The sequence below is a fragment of the Lactuca virosa genome, chromosome 7 (assembly GCF_052849685.1).
Source record: "Lactuca virosa cultivar CGN04683 chromosome 7, Lactuca_virosa_CGN04683_v6, whole genome shotgun sequence".
NCBI classification, from domain to species: domain Eukaryota; kingdom Viridiplantae; phylum Streptophyta; class Magnoliopsida; order Asterales; family Asteraceae; genus Lactuca; species Lactuca virosa.
In genome coordinates this window covers 141,718,214-141,733,990 of record NC_136432.1, presented here as the reverse complement: position 1 = coordinate 141,733,990, position 15,777 = coordinate 141,718,214, and the positions used below count along the sequence as shown (strand labels likewise).

At 40.5% G+C, this 15,777-nt stretch overlaps 1 pseudogene; it reads right to left on the bottom strand.

The window, feature by feature from the left end:
- Positions 1–1,587: 1,587 nt before the first annotated feature.
- LOC145127197 (photosystem II D2 protein-like) lies at positions 1,588–14,422 on the bottom strand (annotated as a pseudogene).
- Between the last annotated feature and the right edge of the window lie 1,355 nt (positions 14,423–15,777).

The following is a 15,777-nucleotide window of genomic DNA, read 5'->3' as shown; positions in this document are numbered from 1 at the left end:
TCATTAAACAGTCTCCTATCTTTAAGATCGTCGTGATTAATATTTTATTTAACAATCACATATCTTTAAGATAGTCGTGACTAATATTTTATTTAACAATCACCATATTCGTGATTAATATTTTATTTAACAATCACCTATCTTTAAGATAGTCGTGATTAATACTTTATATAAGAATCACCTATCTTTAAGATAGTCATGATTGATAATTTAGTTAACAATCACCTATCTTTAAGATTGTCATGATTAATATTTTATTTAACAATCACCTATATTTAAGATAGTCGTGATTGATATTTGATTTAACAATCACCTACCTTTAAGATATTTCTGATTTATAACCCATCAGTTAATTACTTATAGATTCCCTCAGTCAAGTACTTACTGAGACTTTAGAGTAAGAGTGATCTATCAGTCAAGTATTACTAAGACTTTAGACTGACAGTAATCCCTCAGTCAAGTACTTACCAAGACTTTAAAGTGAGAGTGATCCATCAGTCAAGTACTTACTGAGACTTTAGAGTGAGAGTGATCCCTTAGTCAAGTACTTACTGAGACTAATAGTGTCTATAATAACCGAAAGGTTTATTAATAATTTTTTTCAGGATTTTTAAAGGATCCTGGAATTGCTACAAGGACTTTTTCACCTTTCATTGTCATTCTTTCTAATGTTATATAATTACCTAGTGAATAGTATCACATGATGCTAAAAATTAAATAGTTTTTTTACCGTATGATTCCTCCCTGTCACATGATGCTAAAAATCATATAACCTATGTATCCATCCTATAATAAATAACATGTGTTTCTTAGAGTCATATTTTAACATGTTTTTATCTAAAGTTTATACAACTATATCATTATCTAATTTTCTCAAGAGTTATAAGGAGAGAATTACCAATTCTTACAGGTGGATTTTGTTTATCGTCACTAGAGTCGATGAAAAATGCTCTACCTTGAGAATTACTCCTTCGATTTTCAAATGTTGGGCATTCTCTTTTTAATTGGTCCATTTCTCCATATTCATAACAATTGAGGTTCTTGCCAATACCAATTCCTTGGGTAGTGGCGAGGGTCAGACTCCTACAAGTCTTAGCTGTGTGACCCTTCTTACTACAGTTATTACAGATTAGCTCTCTACATGCACCCATGTGATGGTAGTTTCACTTATTACATAATGGAAGATTTCCTACATACTGCCTTAAAGGAGTGGGTGACATAATGGTAGTTACATAGAATTTCCCTAAGTCTTGCTTTTTCCATGCTACTTGCTCTGAATCCTCATCATGCTTTATCTTGCTATTTTCTGATCCTGGGGGATCAGTCTTTAGAACCATGGTTCCCTGGAAGATTATCTGATTGGTCAGGGTAAAGTTCAATCTCTTGGCACTATCGTAAGTAGCTTATTACTAATGGAATCAAAATGATCTCTGGATTGATCAGAAGATCCTTTCAATTGGCTAGAATCCCTTACTTGAACGAAACTAGATCTTGTGGAATCATATTGAATATTTGACGATACATTCCATACCTTACGAAAAAATCCAATCCTTGTTTACCAACCACACATTGTCCAACCAAATCAAATTATCTCTCGATACGTTCCTCAAAAAATCCGATGTAGAAAGTCTCAAATTCAGGATCTTCTGTCGCTCGAATTTCCTGAGAAACGAAGTCATAGGCACGTAGGTTCAAGGCCAGACCGACTACTCCAAGAGCACTCATCCATAAAACAGTTACTGGTACAAATAAAATAAAGAAATGTAACCAGCGTTTATTGGAAAAAGCAACCCCAAAGATTTGGGACCAAAAGCGATTAGCAGTGACCATTGAATAAGTTTCTTCAGCTTGAGTTGGGTTAAAAGCACAGAATGTATTTGCCCCATCACCATCTTCAAATAAAGTATTTTCTACGATAGCACCATGAATATCGAATAGCAAAGCAACGCCCAATACACCTGCAACTCCCATCATATGAAATTGGTTCAATGTCCAGTTATGAAATCCTTGAAAAAAGAGGATAAATCGAAATATAGCTGCTACACCAAAACTAGGAGCAAAGAACCAACCAAGCTAACCAAGTGGATAAATCAGGAATACAGAAACAAAAACGGCAATTGGACCAGAGAATGCGATTGCATTATAAGGTCACAACTCACAATGAACTAATCCTTGGATAGGTTGTACTAAACCTCATATGTACCTTTCTACTTTCTTGTATTCCAGGGTGACAAAATTAGGACAAAAGATGGTGAGATCATTGAAACGACTGGTATAAGTTGCAATGTCTGCATCTTGCATGGTAAGGTTCCTGAATTCTTGTTCTAGCTTTTGTATCTCCTCTCTGTGACAATACTCTTTAATCATTAGCTGCTTCAGTTCATCCCAAGAGACGGCATTAGCTGCACTAACTCCCATGGTTTTGACATGGCCGATCCACCATGACAATGTTGTCTCCTCGAAGGTACATGCAGCAAACCTAACTTTAAAATTCTCAACACAAAAATTGATCTCAAATATTGACTCTAATTTCTCGATCCAGCGAGTCGGTCCTACTACTCCTTTATTTACTAAGAATAGTTTGGGCTTGCAGTTCCTAAATTCTTATAATTACATGCTCTTGGGTGACTCTCGTTACCAACCTATGTATTATGTCCTCTAGTTCCTCTACCTTGTCCGGATTTGACATTCCTATTAGTTAGGGCTTCAGCGACCCGTTGGGTGATCAACGCCTTGATGGCTATTGCGTCAAGGTTTGGCAGTGCCCTCGGGTTCCTTCTGGAGACTCTTCTTTGAGGCATGTTTGGACCCTATTATAGTTAGCGAAAAGAAAAGGGAGTGTTAGTCGATGACGCCTTTTTATAGATACGAGCAGTAACGACTAAACACATGAGTTAGTGTAAAAAATATCACAAAAATTTCTATGTTAGGAGGGAAAAGCTTCGATGTACTTAAAAGAATATTTCTTAAGGGGATAACGATGATATTGCTTTCTTGCATAACCGAACTTCTCATTATACTTATAATGTGTAGACATAGGGAATAACTTGGAAGCCTACCATACTAGGTTAGGGAGCTATTGCTAAGCGGACCGAGTTCTTATCTTTATCGCACAGACATTTGCCTTTGCGGCGATGACTTTTGCTCTGTAACTTGTGCTTGGAGCTTCAATCCTTTTATCCAGTCTTAGCTCCTTATCTAACCTTAGGATCATATTAGACCAGCTTATGGCACTTATTTTGATGATCCGCAACTCATTATTTATGGTGTGACAAGTGGATAGGATATGTATGACGAAACCAGGTGACGTTTCAAGGGACAAGGATAGGTAGCGAATCATATGTTGATTTACGGCCTTCTTATTCTCATAATATGAGAAATCAACTTCCTTTCTTAGGGGGATTCATCTCCTCCTCAGTAGGATCATCCTCCTAAAAGGACTTTGAAGGGTCCTTAGAAGGCACTTATAACGATTTGGCTGGCTCTCTAGTCGTTTCTTAGAATCGTCTTTTTTGTGGGGTTCCTTGTTGGGGGTTAATTAAAATAGAGGTATAGGAACTTTGGTAAAATGGGTATCCTTCATCTTAAGAGGGGATAACACAACTTGATCTTTCTCTGGAAATGGTTTCGTTACCGTGTTTCCAAGATTTGTCATTCTTATGCATTGACCGTGTTATCTTTCCTAGATAGTAATGGTCTGAATCGTTAGGTTCTAAGTTCTATGGGATTCTCGAGAGTTTACTCTATCAATTCCCATATCCATGATTAGTTATATGTCGATATAACCATAATTAAGCATAGGTGAATTGTGAACAAGTTATGCTTAGTTGTGATTCGGCCCACATATTGTGCTAATCTCAGATATCGTATTTGACCTAAGCTTTTGATTTTGGATTCCTATAGATTTCTTTGTATATATTTAGGTATTTTCTCATCGAGGGACTAATTTTATGTATAACTCTATATCTGAAGTTTGTTTGTATGTTTTATTGGATTTCTTTGTATATATGATTTTGGATTCATATAGCCGTTCTGAAATCAAACAACCCAAGCGACAGTTCAAACTAGACACCGCTCACGTCAGTAGTCTATCAGTAATGTAATTAATAATAATACATTTATTTGTAGGTTTGAGTACAAACCTAACCGGAGTATAAACCCCTAGGCTATAGTCGTAATTCCTAAGGAAGTACTAGTTTGTTATAGCCAATAGCTATGATACCAATCTATCACACCCGCGGCCAACGGCGGAAATGTCGAGCTAAGCGACGTTAGGACATTGGATCATAGATATTGAACATACATCGAGCAGTACAAAACAATATAAAAACATGAGTATAACTTCCATTATAGATAAAAATATTACATCTGAACGTACTTCTAAAGTACTAGAAATTCTAATACAAAAGGTGTCTTAACAGGTAGGCATAACTATAATGATAATAAGTCTTCGGTAGCTTCATCAATCAACCACTACTTTCGAAGGCGCAGTCTTCCATCTCATGGTTTCCTATGAATACATGTGGTTTTGGAAACGGTCAACGTAATGTTGGTGAGTTCACAGGTTTTGTATATTATACTTTTAAAATACTTTTTTTAGATAACTTTATTAAGTTGTAAAAGTATTTTAAAAAAAGTATCCTACTATTTATGGCTTCTGTGATTCTTTCTCCTCCTTGGTATTATTCGTGTATTCATATCTTAAGAATGTATTTTACAAAAAAAAAAGGAGGGTATTCATATCTATAGGGTTGGGTGAGGTATGAGTAAACTTTCATACTCAATATAGGTTAATCGAATATCGTCTAATCTTAACCTATATAATTGTGTACTTATGACCTACCTAGGATCTTAATATTTTATAATTATTATTATGTAATTGTATTTAGCTGAGTACTTTAATTATTATTTATCACATACTACCATACACTTTAGGTTTTAACCTATCAAATGTAGCATAATATAATCTTGTCCGTTGTATAATTATCTTATAGATATATTCATACACTACATATACTTTTATCCAAGAACTATGCTCATGAAGAGTATAATTCTAATCTTAGAGTGAGAGGGATCTTTCGTATGCAAGATTAAGTTGGGAATATCATCCAATCTTAATCTACATAACCATTTTGCTTTGTTAATTAATTTACTATTTAGTTTTATTAAATATATATGTTTGACAAAGTCATACTGCGGAATGGCGACATAATGTCTAACCAATATTCGCGTGGACTGACGAAGTAATATAGTTTCATTTGATATAATTTCTTTCTATAATTATCCCTATATATACTTAACCTAATATATATAATAATTATCTTTGTTTTGATATCTTCGATAGGTTATGGTATAGTTAAATACATTGTCTATCATTGTGTTTCCTTCTATAAATAGCACTACGTATGTATATATACTTAATCATAATATCACTGTTGTAAAAATCTCGACTAGGTCCCGATTAATCTCTGATTAATCCCTAGGCGCTACTCGACCGATTAGAGGGCGCCTAGCTATTAATCCCTGCATACATAATTAGTGAAACATTATAAAACGATGAAATTTTAACATTTTGAAGAAGTTTTATTTCAGTGGAAACTATTTGAGGCATGATTAGTGTTGTATTAATCATATTAACCTATATTGTTATCATATTAGTGGTATTTACGAACTTTGATATGATATTAGTCATATTTAATTTTTTAAAATTCAACAAATTAGCAATTAATGGTCCCCGATTAATCCCCCGATAAATCTCCGCCTAGCCGATTAATCCCTTGAACCTAGTCCACCGACTAGCTAACGTCGAGCGTTTTTTACAACCTTGCATAATATACATGAGATAGTTATAATTAGTGAATATTCCATAATTATTCTTCTATATCTTTATACCTTAATAATCATTTACCCCCAAATGTTGAATTTTAAGAGGTACAAACCAAATTGGAATACTTACAATCACTTTATGCAAAGTTTTGACCCAATAACACCCTATTCGCCCAACAATCTCCCCAGTTTATCGCCTAATACCTTCAAATCGGGCTTTGACCCAACCCTTTAATCCTTGATGGAGTCAAATCCTAAGAATCACAAGGTCTCGCCTAAAATATTGTGATTTTGGTCTGCCTTCCTTATATATAGAGAGTCAATAACACAAAGGTACAAACCAGTCATCTCCAAACAAACTATCATTGTATCGCCCATTTGCTGTCATTATTAGCTCTAGTATATATAAACCACCGTATCACCGTCTCTCTTCCTCCTTCTCCGCCTCTAGAAACCACTGCACCACAACCAATAAACCATCGTCGCTGGTATATTTATCTCTAAAACCACACTCCACCGCTAGCACCGGTCAGTTCAGCCATATCTTAATCCCAAATCCATTCTCATCAGACTTTCTCTCATCGTATTTTTAAGGTTTTGGTAAACTCCATCACCACTAATAAACCTAAACTGATTTTGTGGTCTCTATGCTTTGATCGATAACCCAAATGATCCTCCATCAATTGCCAAATATGCCTCCTCTAGATGCTCTCCAGTTCCATGGCCATCACGGATAACCATACTAGTTACCTGATTTCCATATTCTCACTTACCCACATCTGATCTATCTGTTCCTTTTGAATTATGAATACACCCTCATCCTAACCCTAACCCTAGATATAAGGACGGAGCCACCAACCTGACCATTCATGCCCGAGCTCATTGTGTAGGTTGGTGTCGGTGGTCTCTTGCCTATCACTTTAATCGAAGACAAAACCAGGTAACTCCTTTTGTACTAACATCGAAATAAGGTTTATTATAAGCATTTGTTTGAGTGGTTGCAACTGGGTACTTTGATACATGTTTTTGTGATTCCATTGTCCTATTTTGTTTCTATATTTGAGGATGATTCTCATAAATACTATTCATATTGATTTTTTTGAACCTATCTGAGTGTTGGCAGTTTTGGAAATAAGAGAGGTCTATAGGGGCGATTTGATCATATGTTTGGCAACTTGTGGAAGGGTATGGACAATTGGTAACTACTGGAAAATGATGGTTATCGAAAAAGAATTGTTGCTGGGTGAATTGTTGTTTTTGGATGCAAGGGTATTTCTTGAATCTTATTTGTCAATTATGTCAATCATAATCCTATTATTTAGATGCATTCCTATTTTTGGTCGAATTTCTATTTCTTTGAACTTTAAAATTCATTTACTATGTAAATATGTGAGTTATTATGAAACATCCCAAAAATCATGACCAAAAATTTCATTTTTAATTATTAAATAAAACCATAGTTATCAAACCATTCCATCAAAACATGAGCCAAAGTATTTCAAAACATTATTATCAGAGTTTCCAAATCAAAACATTAGAGTAAACATCCCAGGTTAAACATCATGGTGTGTGCAATGCAGTCACCCTGAGCTCTTCCCTTTACAACTGGAAGTACCTGAAACCAAAACGGAAAACCGTAAGCACGAAGCTTAGTGAGTTCCCCATACTACCACATACCATACACATAATCACATACACTGGGTCCCTGCCCCTTCATCGGACCTCGCCCGGCATCAGAAAGAGTCTGGCAACATGCCCCACCTGGCATCGAGCCCCGCTCGATATACAGATTTGCTTCTTCTAGGCCCCACCTATCACTGGGCCTCGCCCGCTATACACATACAAACAATATCATATAATCATGCTAGCACATGAAGAATCATATTCAATACTATATGCTCTAGTCCTAAGGTCTCACCTATCATTGGCCCCGCCCCTACTCTGCTGATAATGAGATATGGAACCCCGTCCAAACTCTGCTAGTGGTGAGATACGTGCCCCCACCCACCCTCACTTCCCTCCTATCATGGGCCCCGCCCCTACTCTGCTAATGATGAGATATGGAACCCCATCCACACTCCGCTAATGGTGAGATACGGGCCCCCACCCACGCTCACTCCCCTACCAGGAACATACAAGTATCACAGAGACAACAAATATAACTAAACATGCATACATTCATCGGGTACCACCCGACATCGAACCGTAGTCCGGAAACATACATATAAGAATTCCTCGGGCCTCGCCCGGCATCGAACCGTGGTCTGGAATACACACAATCATAACTACTACCAAGGGCTAACCCCCGGGTCTTCCTACTATACATAAACAAAATGGGGCGGCAATTATGCCTTCGACCCATGCAAACAGTGAGGAGACTCACCTCAAGTGTCGCATGATAGCTGCACGCCTCTGCCCTGTGATCGGCTATAATCAAACCCCTACATATCAAAACCCTTAGTAACCATCCCATGCTTCATGACCCTTCAAGAGTCAACCTTGGTCAAAGTCAAGTCAAGGTCAAAGTCAACATCCAAGTCAAATTCAAAAGTCAACGCTCTGAGTTAACTCAACTCGTCGAGTCATCTTCTAACTCGCCGAGTACCCATAAATCTCAGATTCGTGATATAACGAGTCAACTCGTCGAGTTCTCCCTTTGAACATAATCGGGACTTTTCAACCTAACTCGTCGAGTTCCTCCTTGAACTCATCGAGTTCTTCAGTCTGCTAACTTCTTCTTAATGCATTAAGCCACTATTCTTCAGATCTAAGCCCTATACTTCATATTCAGACTGGAAATGCCCTTAGAAGGGTAAACTTTCCAACTTTACCCGTTAATACCCTTCCTTAAGTGATTTAGCTCAAACCCTAACTCTAAAAGACCTTGATCTTAATCCAAAAGCCATCAATACTTCAAGATAAGGTGTACAAACAGAGATCTGGACCTTGGAGGCTAGATGAACACGTAAAACCTTCAGCTTTCTCTCCATGCATGGCCATTTGGAGCTTAAAAGGCCAAAATGATGGTCTAGAGGTTACATGGGGCTTCTATGGCCATAAAGTTCGCACCTTTATACCATGAAATCCCTTCATGACCCTAGATCTGAAAGGGTATTCACTTGGGACGTCCATTCCCAAAGGATCATGATAGTTGAGCCAAAAACCCAATAAAAGTGATAATAAAGAGATCTAAGTAATCACTAAGCAAGTTTGAGACTTTCTTACCATAAAATGATGAGAATGAAGTGAAGTTGTTGTATCTATAATCTTCTTCTTGAGTCCTCAAGCTTCTCCTTCTTCCACAAGCTTCAAACACACAAAAATTCTCCCAAAATGGCTCACAAGATCACACAATGCATTAGGGTTTCGAGAGTAGGGTTTTGGGACTTGGAGGCTGTAAATGAGGCCAACACCTTGGGGTTAAGTTGTTTAAATAGGGTGCAAAATCCCAGATTTAGGGTTTCCCAAACCCAGTCCAAATCGTCGAGTTGGGACCTCCCAACTCGTCGAGTAGGTTTCTTATCCCGCGTCCCAAAATCATTCCTACTCGTCGAGTTCTCCCCCCTTGAACTCGACAAGTTGACCTTTTAAATTGAAAATTATCTTTCCTTAATCAGCATTCCAGATTTCAGGTGTTACAACTCTTCCCCACTTAAACTAGACTTCGTCCTCGAAGTCCTCTACAATCACCTACCCCGGGTACTACTCACGCGCCATGCCCGCGGCTCCCACTATCTGCCCTGAACTAATTGATGCTCCCCATGAGGCACAGAAGACACTATGAATTAGTTTGAATTCTCGCAACAATCCTATATGATTCATAACCTTGCCCGTCCGGTCCAATCTTTGAAATGACCACTACACTTGATCTACAGTCATGTTCCCTGAATAAGATGTCACTCTTAGATGTGAAGGATTGAGAACACTTCAATCATAATAAATCCTGAGTTCATTGTTCTTACCAACAGCCAACAATCCGTCTTGTACTCGACGAGCACTTATACATGGCATCCAAAGGGGTACAATCATAACCCCACGCGGTCAATGGCCTTCCCAAGGCATCTGAATCATGATCAACAAGACCCTTCCCATTCTCCATGAAGGATAAATCTTCCATCTCCGGCACAAAACCACTTTTGCCTTTTCGGATCCTGAAACCATACATTAATCTGTCTCTCCGACAAACCACTCATGTCGAAATAGTACCATATAAATTCCCCGCAAATAACCGGTCCTCAGCTACTCCCAGTGATGGTCATCTCGGCATTACCCACTGAATGATTCCACTTGCTATGTCCAGATGTCGAATGCCCAACTCAACGTATGGATCAGATAATCCTTCGAGTAGAAGATCCATCACCGAAACGGTTAGACTCAAACAAGAGCTGCGCAACAGGGTCAGATAAATTACTCTGAGATTATTCAACCCTGTTGAATGTGACTTAGCATCTTCCGGTCAACTAGCTGTTCCACACACAAGAATCCTTGCATCACTACTTTTTCTCGAAAATCCTGCTGCCTCTTATCCATTATCTGAATGAGTCGACACCTCCTAGGTCCCAACTTATCTGGCAACTATCTGAAATACCAGATTCCCACCCGGTTGTTGAGCCAATGAACACCCTCTTAGTCGCTCCCCACGACTTCCGAAGAAACTTCGGCTATCGAAGCTGCCCTACTCACATTGCCACTCATGGCTCTATAATCCTGAGATCCCTAACCCCATACCTTGACCCAACGGTCTCCGCTAGGTCCCACCTGCATAGCTATAAGCATACGAGCCTCGCCATGGGTCCCACCCAAACTATCTCACGGAGCGACCTTGCCCATAGGTCCCACCTTTCTTGGGCTACACGACCTAACTCCACCTCGAATCCCAACGACCTATCCTTTCCTGATTCCGATCCTGTTGTGGCCTTTCCACAATCCTATGAACTGACCCACCCTGGCCTAACTTATCTGAATGAATCTGTGAACGCTACGGCTTATTCCGCCGTCTAAAAACACTTCCCACACTATCTGACCACTGAAGAATGCTACGACTGCCCCGCAGTCGTACCATACTTCCCATGTTATCTGGCTGCTGGTGAATGTTATGGCTATCCCGCAGTCTTACAACACTTCCCCACTTAGATTCGACTAAGTCTTCATGGCACGCAGAACTTGGAGGATTCACAATCCTCTCCGCCTTCCAATGTTCAAGCTGCTAACAACCGACACGCCCAGATACTAGTGTTCCAACTAACCGATACTAGAGCAGTACAACTTCTCGAAGACACTATGGAACACATCCCGCATTCCAATCACACTTGCTACAGCTACCACAATCTGGGAACCTTCTATATAAGGAGACAACCTCACACTATTGCTCCAAGATTCATGGTATGCAGATGGCATATAACCCAAACATAAGCAGAAAATATAACTCCAAGATACACTCAATCGTACCAATGCAAGACAATAGCAATAAAATCATAAATAAGAATTGATAAGAAAGCAAAAGATACACACCTGCAACATCGGAAGCCACTCGCGCCTCCTCTGTAGTCAGCTGGAAAGCCCTGCTCCTCGCCGCATGCGCCTCTGCCTGGCCCTGATGTCCAACAGTGTTCCTCAATGTCGCTGGGGCAGGTGCTATCACCTGTCCCACTGCAGCCAAACTCGGACATTGGGCCTTCTTGTGGCCCCGCTGACTACAATGAAACCAGATCAAGTCTGATCCCTGGGTGGTGGTAACAGTACAATCCCTGCTATAATGACCAATCCGGCCGCACTTGAAGTAGCCAGAATCACCACCACTGTTGCTCCTATACGCACCCTCGTGTGTCCTGTCGCACTTGCGACAGCGGCTGCGGCCCTAATAATTTCTCGATCTCGAATCTGACCCCTTGGGCCTCTTGCCCGAACCCGCGGATGTCTGAACCTCGTCTGGCTTACTCTTCCTCTCCACCTCTAAGTCGATTTCCCTCTCCCTGGCCCGAACGATCATATCCTCCAGCTTCTTACAGTTGGACCGGCTCACAAACTGTCTGATGTTGCTCCTCATCATCTCGTGATATCGGGCCTTCTTCCTATCCTCGTCTGCCACATACTCCGGAACGAGAAGGGCCCTCTCCCTGAATTTAGCGGTGATCTCAGCCACTGTCTCTGTAGTTTGCTGGAGGTCCTGGAACTCCCGTGCTAGCTGCTACACCTCAATCACTGGTGCAAACTCGGCCTGAACCTGGCCGAAAAGTCACTCCATGTTATTGCATCAATAGCGGCATCGTCTCCAATAGCATGTCCAACCTCCTCCCACCAATCACATGCTCTGTCCTTCAGAAGACAGGAGGTGAGTTGGACCTTGTCCCCCTCGGGACACCGACTAGTACGAAAAGCGTTGGCAACATCTGCCAACCACCGACTGCTAGCAATGGGGTCCCTAGCCCCATGATAATCTGGAGCTGCACAGGCTCTGAACTCCCGGAATGTCAAAGTGCGCGCCCCCATCATGGCCGCCATCTTAGTGCGGAAGGCTCCCAGCCTCTCATCCAAAATCTCCAAAATGCCCTCCTTGACCGTGGTCAATGATACTGCACGTAACCTCAGCTGAAATAAACTTTCTCATCTGATCATCAAGCTGCCCGGCTCCAGAAACCTAGCATGATCCCTCACCGGCACCCGAACTGCCAACTGGTCTAGTACGTAACGTCACCATGTTGCAACATATCATAACAACCATCAGAATACTCATCACTATCGAGGGATCACACACACTACAAGTTCCCCGGTTTTATCTCGTCCCTCCTTGAATCGAGTACGGATCCTATGCTTTCAGTAGTACGGCCCCATACTACCTTCCACATCTATCTGTACTTTCCTCAAGAAATGCCTTGAATCCACCAAGTCCCTTTTACTACTACTGCTCCCAGCATTAATCTCATCCTAGGCTTACCCTAGGGTAATCTCCGACCCACTCTCCGCCATTAGCTGCATAAGAAGTCCCTGATACCTTTCCCTAACTAGCTCACAAATATCGTTACATATTACTAAGACCAGATAATTCTTCGAATGAGAGGTTCTACCCTACAACGGTTAGACTCAAACGAGAGCTGCGAAATAGGGCTAAACCTAACCTTCTGAAATTATTTAGACCTCTTAATATGTAACTTAACATATTCGTTTAGTAGTTATTTAAATATAACTAGGACTCCTAAAAGCACAAAGCAAGCAGCATTCGAGCATTGAGTAAACCAAACCAAGCATATCCTAATCAGGCCATCATAAAACTAACTAATCAGTACTAGCATGCAGTTCAATAAGCACATACAGTAGGCATACAAGGCATCCTTCCTATATCCTTAGTCCTAATCTAGCATGCAGTCCACATAATCATATCATAACATAAACTTGTATGGAGAACTTACTTGAGCTCGACTGATTGCATGCACCACACCCTTTTCTCTTTTTAAAATCCCTTTATAAAAATGATTTTCCTTTTTTTTTAATTTCATACCAAGTCCTCAGTTTGAGTTTAGACACACCCGAGAGTGTGCTCGAATCCCTCAAACCAAGGCTCTGATACCAACTTTGAAACATCCCAATAATCATGACCAAAAATTTCATTTTTAATTATTAAATAAAACCACAGTTATCAAATCATTCCATCAAAACATGAGTCAGAGTATTTCAAAACATTATTATCAGAGTTTCCAAATCAAAACATCAGAGTAAACATCCCAGGCTAAACAACATGGTGTGTGCAATGCAGTCATCTCGAGCTCTTCCCTTTGCAACTGGAAGTACCTGAAACCAAAACTGAAAACCGTAAGCATGAAGCTTAGTCAGTTCCCCATATTACCACATACCATACACATAATCACATACACTGGGCCCATGCCCCTTCATCGGGCCCCGCCCGACATCGGACAGAGTCCAGCATCAAGCCCCGCCTGGCATCGAGCCCCACTCGGTATACATATCTGTTTCTTCTAGGCCCCGCCTATTGTAACATCCTGTTTGAAATAGAGTAATTAAATAATAAAACCGGAACCCCAAAAGGTAAATTTATAATTTATATTAATTTATAATGGCCCTAAAACCAATAATATTTAGCGAGGTGTTGGTTTGGGGAGTCAAATGTCATAATTTAGAATATTTGGGGTTAAAACGTAAATTTTGGATTAGTTTGTAAGGAATTATGAAGGTTGAGGGCTATTTAGTAAATTAGGGATTTAATATGAAAGAATTTATGAAGACAGGGGTTGCATGGTAATTATTAGGACTTTAATTGAATAGATTTTGGAGGATAAGGGGCCAAATGGTAAATTTTGGGCTTAGTTTGAAAAGAATGTGTAGAGGCAGGGACTATTATTGTTAAAAGATGACCAAGTTTGGTGAGACACGGGACTTGAACCGGTGTCATTTCCCTCCCGTTTTTAAGATGCAATACCCCAAACCCTAACCCTACGTCCTTATACCAACAGCCGCCATCACCATGTGTGGCATCTTCAGCCGCCACATTAAGAAGCTCCAAGACCGCCGCATGCCACCTCGTTGTGGAGCACCACCACCCTAGATCTACCGCCGGAGATGTTGTGGCAGTCGAATAAACCATCGAGAACCATCGGAGTCGTCGCAAATGGCTTGAGAGGCCACCGAGACGAAGGAGAAGGTTGTGAACGATGGAGCTGAGGCTGTGAACGACTGGAAGGCTTCGGTAAGGCTTAACCATTACCCATTTCTCCCGTCTTTCATCCCTTATGGTTCTACAAAGTCGTCATCGCCATCCTGTTTGCTCTCATGGCAACAGCCGCCGAGTCGGTGGTTGGGAACCTCGATCTCGTGTCATTTATGCATCTGTGTTGCTCCTATGAGTCGAATACGTTGGTGTGAGTGTATGATTTGGCCGGAAAGCAACCGCCACCACCGTGGTGGCTGCCATTTCTTTTATCGCCACCAGCCACCATAGGACGGTGGCTGTGTGCGTGATGTAGTGTGTGTGGGCATAGTTCACAAGATTAATGTTGTATGGATGTTCTTGGACAGGAAAAAATGGAGATAACTCGCCACCACCATCTGCTGTCGTCGTTCCGCCGCCTGCTGCCGCCATGAGCCACCATTGTGTGTGTTTATGTAGTTAGTGTGTGTGTTTATTCTTGGTTAAGGCATTGTAAATTGTAATTAGCTAAAGTATAATAAATTGAAAACCACCACCTTAGGGTGGTGGCTGCCGCCACCGGTCGCCGTGTCGGGTGGCGGTGTGCTTGCCTCGTTAAGTTCGATTCGTTTAGGGTGCTTGAACCCTAATGGGCCTTGTAAGCCCTAATGGACCCTAATTGACCCAATAAAACCCTAATGGGCTTAATGATTTTCAAGTGGGCCTAATAGGCCCAATAAAGCCCTAATTGACCTAAAAGCCCAACAAATTGATAAATGGGCTAGTATTTGGTTTGGAAACCCCTAATGCCAATAAAACCCTAATTTGGGGAATTAATCGGAACACACGGGAATTATTTAATAACTTGAGATATTAAATAATAATCATTGGCAAAAATGAATCTAAGCAATATTGGACTTAATGGATTAAGTCCTTAGAGGATTAAGTCTTTAATGGGTTAAGTGAGAAACACTTAACCCTAATCGTTATTTTATATGAAACCCTAATTTCACTTGGGTTCATTGTTGGGCCTTTCTATTGGGCCTTGATGATTGGGCTATTAAATGGGTCATCCAAGATTAAGCAAATGGACCAGAATAATTAATGGGCTTTGGGGTAAGGTCCATGTAAGAGGTTTGGGCCCAATTTGGAAAATTGGGCCATAGATGGGCCATAGTTTGGGCCTTAATGATTATATGATGTTGGGCCTTAGAATAATACCATGTAAACGCTTAGGCCCAATTTGGAAAATTGGGCCATATGTTGGGCTTTGATTCCCAGTTGACTTTGGGCCTATGGATTGCGCCTTGGGC